The sequence below is a fragment of the Zalophus californianus genome, chromosome 14, assembly GCF_009762305.2.
Source record: "Zalophus californianus isolate mZalCal1 chromosome 14, mZalCal1.pri.v2, whole genome shotgun sequence".
Classification (NCBI taxonomy): Eukaryota; Metazoa; Chordata; class Mammalia; order Carnivora; family Otariidae; genus Zalophus; species Zalophus californianus.
Window position 1 is genome coordinate 53995170 of NC_045608.1, and position 10580 is coordinate 54005749.

Here is a 10580-nt window from a genome sequence, read left to right on the forward strand (position 1 = left end):
GGCTCAGGTCATGGTCCCAGGGTCCTGGGATCGAGCCTCGCATCGGGCTCCCTGGTTGGCGGGAAGCCTGCTTCTCCCTCTCCCACCCCTGCTGCTTGTGTTCCTTCTCTTGCTGTGTCTCTCTCTGTCAAATAAATAAATAAAATCTTTATAAAAAAATAATAATAAATAAAAAAAATAAAAAAAAGAAGTAGGAGGGATGGGGGAACAGTCATAATCCAGTTGGGATAGATTTCAGTCATGGAATCATAGTAGAAAACCACACATTTTAGACCTATGCCAGGATTTACCAAGATAATCAGTGCAAGGTTACTCCTTGACCATTTGATAACTGATACATGGTTTATAGTGTTCAGATTATATTATAATTTCTTTTGTTACTATTTAAATAAAAATTCTTAAGCCTTTTTACTATAAGCCAGCTCTATATCTGGTTTGTGTCCCATAGTGTTTACACTCTCTACCAAATGAATCAGCCCAATGTTTAAAATGGCAAGAATGGGGTGCCTGGGTGGCTCAGTTGGTTAGACGTTTACCTTCTGCTCCAGTCGTAATTGGGGTCCTGGGGTCAAGACCCGCACTGGGCTCCTTGCTCAAGGGGGAGCATAATTCTCGCTCTCCCTCTGTTGCTCCCCCTGCTTGTACTCTCTCCCACTCTCTTAATGCTTAACTGACTGCACCATCCAGGGGCCCCTCATTTGTTTTGTTTCTTAAAAAAAAGATAGTTAGAAAAAAAACAAAAAACAAATAATAGTTAGATGCCACAAAGTAGGTGGCCATGCCTTAACAGTATGTGTGTTGTCAGGCCCGAGGTCTTCTTCCTTCCTTGTCTGGGGAGTGCTAACCTTGTCTCCTTTCATACAACACTCTAGTACAGATTTTTTTAAAAGCAAGAAAGGGAAAAATTGGACATAGTTCCTGACTTCCAGGACTTGTATTTTAAATGTCCTGGTTATGACAAAGAAAGCCTCTATTTAAGACTGAATGGAATTATCATGATCCCACAATCAGTAATCATTAATGATATAATTACAAACAAGAATCATTCTAAATACAGCTATTTGTTCTTCAAAATGTGGGACAATTGGGCACTTTAATTTTTTTATTCAATACCTATTTATGGAGCATCTACTGTAGGCTAGCTGTTTCTAATGCTTGGGAATCATCGATGAACAAATAAAATGTCCTTACCCTTGTGGATCTTGTGCATTTTCATGGAATGTGTTCTGTACATATGGACAACCGAAGAGCGCTGTTTTCAGAATCATAACCCTACCCAAATTTTATTCCTTATTTCTAAAAAATTTTAAAAGAACACAGAAGAAATCCATATAAGTGACACATAATGCATGTGAGTTGTCAGCATACTTTACACATATTAACTAATTTAACTTTCACAAAAGCTCTATGACAAGACTTTCATTCTCATTTTATAGATGAGGACATGAGGCAGGGAGAGGGTAAAAAATACTTGCTAACATCAAACAACTTTGCCTCCAGCGCAGCTGGGACTTAAAGCTGGGTCATTTATCCTCCTGGTCTTTGTTCTAACCCACCACATGATTCTGTTTTGCTGGGTTAGACCTTCAGCCAAAGCCTCCCAGAAGTTTTCATGTGGATACAGGTTTATAAACTCATTCAGTAAAATATCTCCTTCATTTCAGGAATCCCCCAAATAAGGATGTTCAGAAGGGAATAACTTATTGCTTCTAAAACAGCCTGAGTAGAAATATGTTTCTGGTAGCTTATTTTGTCAGGGCCTGGTTCTATCTTGAAAACTCTATAGAATAATATCATTCCTCCCTCACGTGACAAAGCCCTTCAATTATTGGCAGGTGACAATATTTGCCCATGCCCTTCCCCGACCCCACCGCTTTTGACAACTTCCTCCTTTTTTTAGGTTAAACAACTTCTTATTCCACAATTATCTAGAAGTAAAAGTTAAAATAAATTGAATGATGGGGGCGCCTGGGTGGCTCAGTCGAACCCTTGTTCCCAGGGTCCTGGGATCAAGCCCCGCATCGGGCTCCCTGCTCTGCGGGAAGCCTGCTTCTCCCTCTCCCACTCTCCCTGCTTGTGTTCTCTCTCCTGCTGTCTCTCTCTGTCAAATAAATAAATAAATAAATAATCTTAAAAAAAATAAATTGAATGATGAAAACTTTAGGTCATTTCTTTCAAAGTCATTTCCAGTGCTGCATTAAAAAGAGGGGGAAAAACAGCAATCCACAAGCACAACAATAAATGAGGTATGCGATTTAATTCTGGATATTACAGAGAGGCTTAATGAAGCAGAGAAGTGGATTTCTGGAGAAGGAGAGATTAAAGTCTGGAAAAGAAGTATACCTGTCTGGGGATTAAAAAACAAACAACTTTAAAAGGTCAAGGAACTTAGAAAGGAAACTCATAAAGGTAACATTTGGACTTCCAAAGTAACTGAAGATGACAACAGTTAGCTGAGAATGGACTTATTGAAATAAAATGCTGCCATAAGAAATCATTTTCTTTGAAAAAGTAATTTTCACATTGAGGAGCCAAGGACTAATTATTAGGGAAGTTCAGACCCTCTAAGAGAGTAGTTACTTCTGATTAAATAATAGGTATAAAAACACATTAACAAGTTAAAAATAACTGTATAGCAATTTTATTTTTTGTGTAAAATTTTAATTTAGGTAGAACAAAAGTTGTTATCTTTTGTAGCACATAACAAGACTAATGAAATGTTAAAGCCTTTTGTTTCAAACTCACTTTAGTAAGGGCTTGAAAGTTTCTTGGATAAACCTGAAATTATGGGTGAGAATGGGGCATATCTGTGTGTCTAAATATTTTTCAAATATTAAAAACAAAACAAAACACCTCAATAGCACAAGAAACCCCAAGGAGAAGATGGGACAATCTACTAGCCATCTCGTTCTTCTAAACTTAACCCTAAAAAATATGTTGTGTCTGAAATGAACTATGGCCCTATATAATAAGGTGTGAAAATTTGATTAGATATTGAAAATTATTAAAATTTATTATTTTTTAAAGATTTTATTTATTTGAGAAAGAAAGAATGAGAGACAGAGAGCATGAAAGGGAGGAGGGTCAGAGGGAGAAGCAGACTCCCTGCTGAGCAGGGAGCCCAATGCAGGACTCGATCCCAGGACTCCAGGATCATGACCTGAGCTGAAGGCAGTCGCTTAACCAACTGAGCCACCCAGGCGCCCCTGAAAATGATTAAAATTTAATAAATAGTTACTATACTAGATGATTTATTCACCAGGGAACAAAGAGAGATGAATAAGGGAACAAAGAGAAATCTCTTCAGGTCTGGTTTGTTTTGCTGCAATGTGTGTCTCTGAAATGAGAAATAACAAAATTAGCTCATATGGGATGCATAAATAGGGGAATGGTGTCAGCAAAGTGCTGAGGTCTCCACGGTTTATGGCTTTTCCGAGCACATTAATGCTTTGTACCCCCAATTAACAGCAGCTTAACATGAAGTAAGAGGGTTGAAAGCAGCAAGCCATGGGCGAGCCCAGTCATACCAAGTTTTCCTCTTGCTCATGTGACTGTATACTCTGTCTTACAAGTGCTTAATAAGAGTGAGTCTTTCCAGTCTTCGTGCAATTTACCTTGCCTCTACAATTTATATCAGCCTCAACCCTTTCTCATACCCATGTCCCTCAAGCTACTATCACTTTTTCTAAAGGTAACGTCCTATATATTCTGTAGCATTATCTTTTTTTAAAAATTTTTTTTATTTATTCATGAGAGACAGAGACAGAGAGAGAGACAGAGGGAGAAGCAGACTCCCTGCTGAGCAGGGAGCCCGATGCGGGACTTGATCCCAGGACCCTGGGATCATGACCCGAGCCGAAGGCAGACGCTCAACCATCTGAGCCACCCAGGCGCCCCTCTGTAGCATTATCTTGTTTATTAAAGATTTGGCATGTCTTTTCAATTGTGCAATGTTTTTTAAAGATTGTTATTGATACCTCTGGTTTCCAGACTAGCCAGTTTTAAGTTTTCTGTTCCTAATGCCATTTCCCCCTGTACCTTGTTACGTGTGGAATGCTGTTTTGTTAACACTTCTGCATTATGTGAATGGAAATCTCAGTCCTTGGAGTCCCCATGAGAAGATTTACGTGGGGACCCGTGCTTGAATGAGGACAGCAGAAGGAAAGTAGCAAGCAAAAAGCAGTTTATTAAAGAGAAAGTACACTCTCAAGGCGGGAGATCAGGCAGCTTCCACAAAGTGGAACTGGGCCCTAGGTGGTTTTGGGATTAGATATTGCTGGGTCTCTCTGGGCTGGACATAGCTGCCAGGTAGAGTGGCGTGGTCTCTAATGGAGGCTGCTTCCAATCATTTGGGGAAACTCCTCCCACAGTTTGGGAGGGGGAGTTTTTGACTCTACAAGCTTTATACTGGAACCATCAGGTCAGCCTTTCTCAGTGGCATGGGGAGGAAGGGGCTACACCGCAATGCAAATGTATTATAAGGAGTCTAGGGGTTACCCTGGGGCACAGGTGGAAGAGGAGAATGCATGCCCTGCACCCTGTGGCCCTTGATAGGTCAACCCCGGCTCTTGGAAGCCACAAGGTCAGGATGCTGTTCTCCACCCCGCCCCCCACACACGCCAGGGGCTTTTAGTGTGTAGCTATTTATCATCATCCTTGCCTCCAGCTCTTGTCTCTATTACTCCCCTTCAGGGACTTGGGACTCTGTCCCTGGGCATTCCTTCCCCTGCTGAGGCCTAGCTTCTACCTAACAGTTTTAGAGGATGTGAAATTTTTCAGGAAATGCCTTCTAATATTGTGTCCTCACATGGTTTCCCTCTTTTGTATATCTATGTCCTAATCTCCTCTTCTTATAAGGACACCAGTCTTGGTTTAGGTCCCGCCCATAATGACCTCATTTTACCTTATCTCTTTAAAAGACCCTGTCCCCAACTACAGTCACATTCTGAGGTATTGAAGATTAGGATTTCAACACATGAATTTTGGAAGAATAGAAATCAGCCCGTAACCAGACACATATCTATAAATACTTTTTATGTAGCCATCTCTATCTTAAACTGTTAAAAAAACAAAACAAAACAAAACATGAGTTCATACTGATGTCTCTAGCTCAAGGAAGTTTTTAAAGAAAACTTTTAATATTAAAATAATTATAAATTCACAGCTAGTTGAAGAAATAGTACAGAGAGGTCTAGTTTCTGATTTCATCCAGTTTCTCCTGATGGTTATATTTTAGATAACTATAGTATAGTATAATATCAAAATTCAAAAATCGACATTGGTAAAATGGGTGTTCTAGCTGGACACCATTTTACCGCATATGCTGATTCATGTAACCACCACCCAAACAAGACACAGAACCATTCCAACAACACAAAGCTCTCCCTCCTGCTACCCTTTATACTCACACTTCTCACCCTGCTCCCTTCCTCACATGATCCCCTATCACTGGCAACCACTAATTGCTTTTCCATCTTTATAATTATGTGATTTGGGGAATGTTATATGAGCAGAATTATACATTACTAGACTTTTTGAAGCTTGATTGTTTTCACCCGGAGATCCGTCCAAGTTGTTCATCCTTTTTTATTCCTATGTAATATTCCATGATGTGGATGGGCCACGATTTGTTCAACCATTCAGGATTGAAGGACATTTTGGTTGTTCCCAGTTTTGAAAAATTACAAATAAAGTGGCTATGAACATTAGTGTACAGGATTTCGTGTGGACATAAAATTTCATTTCTCTGGAATAATTTCCAAGGAATGTGATATTATTTCAAAAATAAGGCATGGAAAGAAGCTATATCACATAACAGTGCAACCAGTAGAGTGATTGTCATATTCATGAGCCTGCTAATTACTCCAAATGGCATTTACTCTGTACACTTCTGACATTTGGTTCTACCCCTTTAGATCTCTTTATTTTTTCTTTTTGTGAAATTCACATCATTGTTTTCCATCACTCTTTCAAAGCTATGTCTGATGATGAATATGCTTGTGTGCAGACATTCTCAGGATGGAGTCTGGGGACCCTTAAGAGTCTCAGTGCTCCTTTCAGGGAGTCTGTGAGATCAAACAATTTTTATAATAATTTGAAAATGTTATTGGTCTTTTCATTCTCATTCTTTCCAGAGGCTACATGATGTGTGATGACATTATTACTAATGGGATGTGTGCTTGTGTATTAAAATTTTCTGTTCTAGTTCTTCTACTAGATTGATAGATGATACAGATCTAGATAAAACCTACACAAAAACTTTTAGTGATCCTTAATAATGTTAATGGTGTAAAGTTGTTCTGAGACCAAAGGGTTTGAGACTCACTAGTTTCCATTATTTGTGTTAACATTCCTGGTTGTTCTGTATACCTTATTAGACCATAAGCTCTTCAATGGCAGAAGGTATATTTTCACAATTCTTTGTAACTATCAGTAGTGCCTAAGACGGTGATATGGGAACACAGTAAGTGGTGATAAATGCATGATAAAATGGAGATGTGATAATCAGGCAATAATATTGCTTTTCTGGGACACATTTACGAGATATAATTTCAGAAAGAAGTGCCTACTTAACCCAGGAGACAACTTTCTTCTGTAGCTTTCAGGGGGAGACTTTATGATTCTATTTGAAAGAGGGCCTTGGCCCACCTCTGAGATGGATCACAAGTAGATTTATTCCGGTGGTGGGAGAGAATGGAGGTGGTTTATTATTTGCCAAAATATCACCCTCTGTGGAGGAATAATAATAGTGTAACTTTGAATAGTTTTTTTTCCGTAAAAATAATAGATTAAAGGTTTTCGCTGTGCTTTCCAGGGGTAAAATCACAACCTTTTCCTTCTCAAGATTCCCAAAGACTGTCCTTTTAATATGAAAAGACACAATTAGAATCACTATATTGTACACCTGAAGCTAATATAACACTGTATGTTAACTATACTGGAATTAAAATTAAAAAAAAAAAGAAAGACATAATTAAACATATAGTAATTTAGCTCTTATTTTGTACCAGGTACTGTATTTTTTAAAAAAAATATGAAAGGAAAGCCATGATTCTTTTTTTTCCCATTTATTTGAATGAGTGAGAGAGAGAGAGAGATCACAAGTAGGGGGAAAGGGTAGAGGGAGAAGCAGACTCCCAACTGATCCCAGAGCCCGATGTGGGACTCCATCCCAGAACCCCGGGATCATGACCTGAGCCAAAGGCAGACACTTAAATGCCTGAGCCACCAGGTACCTGAAAGCCATGATTCTTATCATAAATAGATTCACAGTTTAATACTGATTTAATTTTTGAATCCCAAAATGTAGCTTTAGGCCCCTTCATATGCTCTGGTTCTACCCTCAAAGGAAGGTGTTTGCCCTGGGACACTCACTTTTTTCCTAATCTGACTAAAAAGTAGCCTGCAGTCCTCTTATCCTCTCAAACAATCTTTTGTAAATAACAAAATGGCAGAACAATTCTAAATAAGAGCATTTGGACAAGACTATTCTAGGTACTGAGATAATGTTTATACTAACCAAAGATAGATGAAGTGGTAAGACATTTGTGGTCTTGGCCTATTTGAAAGCTACAATTTGAAAAAGCACTCTGTTTTTCATTATTAAAAAGTATTTTTTATAAAGATTTTATTTATTTATTTGAGAGAGAGAGCACAGAGGGAGAGAGAAAGAAGCAGACTCCCCACTGAGCAGGGAGCCCCATGTGGGGCTTGATCCCAGGACCCTGAGATGGTGACCTGAGCCGAAGGCAGATGCTTAACCAACTGAGCCACCCAGGCACCCCTAAAAGGATTTTTTTTTTTTACAAAGAGTATAAATACATTTATGTATGATTTTTTAAAATGCTACGTTTCCAATTCTGCAACTAGGGGCCCATGTGGAAAAGCTAGTCTGACAATCTTCACTTGACCTCTATAATGTAGAATGTCTCTTTTTTATTGTATGACTTAGTTCTTTTTATTTCTTTGCAATCCGTGTATGACCCATCTCCTTTCTCCTGTTACAGTTCTTGCTTTTTAATTAGGCTAGTGCATGCTAATGTACAGCTGATTGTAGGGGAATATTTGAAGTTTTATTTTAACTGCAATACAATAGTCTTGTGCTAAATATTTGCAAAGGTCAAAATTTTTACATGGAAAAGGCACTTCCACAGAGAATGAAGGGTATGTTGAGTAGCTTTTCATATACTTAGCACTTGGTAGAGACTTGATAAATATATGTCTAGTGACTGGAATGGAAACATACATTGAAGTTCTCTTATGATACCATTGTCAATTCATTCAGTTATACACGTATTGTGTATTGTGTACATTCTTTGTGCCAGGAACAGTGTAAGGGATTAAAAAATTAGTAGGATGTGTTTGCCTTCAAATACCCCAGAGTCCAGAAGAGGAGACCCACTTCTTCTAGTATATGTGCTGCCAAAGCGAGCACGAGACCCACTTCTTCTAAGCAGATATTTTCAATATACTGTGATGGTAAGAATGAGAGTGGCATGCATAAATACTCTGGGAACAAAAACTGGGGGCTATCTAACCCAGATTCAGCGGGTCAAGGATGGCTTCAAAGATGAATTAGGGGCGCCTGGGTGGCTCAGTCATTGGGCGTCTGCCTTCGGCTCGGGTCATGATCCCGGGGTCCTGGGATTGAGCCCCGCGTCGGGCTCCCTGCTCGGCCAGGAGGCCTGCTTCTCCCTCTCCCACTCCCCCTGCTTGTGTTCCCTCTCTCGCTATGTCTCTCTCTGTCAAATAAATAAAATCTTAAAAAAAAATGAATTAATCCCTACCTGGGTAACAAAGGAATTCATGTCAACTGATGAGGGGTGTGGGGAGGAAGGGCAGTGTAGGCATAGAGAAAGCAAGAGAAAAGGCACAGAGAGGTAAGCAGGAGAAGGAAAAAAGGTGGGGAGGGACCACCTAGAGATGAGAGGGCCAGTGAGGATCCTTGAGGGGGCTGAAAGTCCATTTCATTGGTCCAGGATGGAAATGTAAGGGTGATGACAAGAAAGGGATAGACAGGACTTACTTTCTTCTCTGCTATTCTTCACCCTGAAGAGGGACCTCAACTGCAGCTGACCTTAGGGCTTGCTGTTAATCCACGGGGGACATGGAAAAGGAACAGTATTCAAAGGGAAGGGTTAGTGATACACCTGAACCCCTTGGGGCCTGGGGCTATGTACCCTACCCCATGTAGAAGCCATGGTTACATCAAGATCAAAGATCCCACTACAATGCTCCTCTTACATGGGGACAGCTCCTTTTCTGGACTGCTTTCCTTTTGGATTGTTTTCTTCTGATGGTTGCTTTCTGCTGTTGCCTGCCATCATCCTGGTAATTCTCTCATGCTTCTGGGTACAGTAAGGGGCACTCAGGGGAAACATGTCCCCCAAATGTAGCAACTTGTGGGGGGTTTAGGGAAAAAGGGGTGAAGTAATTTGTAATCTGTTTAAACTTCTTTTGGGGGCTCCTGGCTGGCTCAGTTGGTGGAGCATGAAACTCCTTGTCTTGGAGTTGTAAGTTTGAGCCCCACATTGGGTGTAGATTACTAAAAATAAAAATCTTTAAAAAAAAAAACCTCGCTTTTAATCTAGGCCTAAATATAGATGGACAAACTGATTCTCCAATATGGTTTGGCCAATATCAGCAAGTAAGAGAGTGTTGGGATCGCACTAGTAATAATGAATGTATAACAGGGTCTTATTTCCCCACACTATGTTCCAGACACTCTTGAAAGAAACAAAGCAAATTTTCCGTCCTTTACCCATAGGAGGATTATCCAGGTCTTTGTTCATTTGGGGAGCCAGAAAGAGGTCTTGCTGTTTGCATAGTGACAAGGTCTATGGTGTGGACATGTGATTATGTGATTGAAGTGAAGGAGAAGTAAAGGTGATGGAGGTGAGAAGGTCAAGAAGCTCCATCACATCAGGATGCTGAATGGATTTCACCTATGTTGGAGCTAGGGTGGAGATGAAATCTAAGTTCTAATTATCAGAGTCCTCAATAGATTTGTTAGAATAATCTGGTGAGAATGCTAAGAAATGTTAGAGGGGTGCCTGGGTGGCTCAGTTGGTTAAGCATCTGCCTTTGGCTCAGATCATGATCCCGGGATCCTGGGATTGAGTCCAGCATCGGGTTCCCTGCTCAGCGGAGAGTCTGCTTCTCCCTCTCCCTCAGCCCCTCTCCCTGCTTGTGCTCTCTCTCTCTCAAATATATAAATAAAATGTTGTATAAAAGAAATGTTAGAGAACAGTGAAATGAAAAGTGTGAACTTTAGAAGAAGATTTTCTTATTGCACGAATGTGGAAGAATATCTGAAAGAAGCTAGTATACATTTGTTTGCTCAGTTACTTTGTCTAATGATAGTATACTATGTCCTGGGTATATTAGTTTGCTAGCCTTACCATCACAACGTGCCACAAACCGAGTGGCTTAAACAAAAAGAAACTGTTCTGGAGGCTAGCAGTCCAAGATCAATGTGTAAATAGGGTGGTTCCTTCTGAGGGCTGTGAAGAAGGATCTCTAACTTCTAGGGGTTTACTGGCAATGTTTGGTTTCCTTGACTTGTAGAAGCATCACTCTGA

The 10580-nt window shown here is 40.0% G+C and overlaps 1 non-coding gene across 1 annotated transcript; it reads right to left on the reverse strand.

The window, feature by feature from the left end:
- Positions 1–742: 742 nt before the first annotated feature.
- Positions 743–867, reverse strand: LOC113913418. Its single transcript, XR_003517202.1, has one exon. It is a non-coding gene; the product is annotated as a U6atac minor spliceosomal RNA (small nuclear RNA).
- Between the last annotated feature and the right edge of the window lie 9713 nt (positions 868–10580).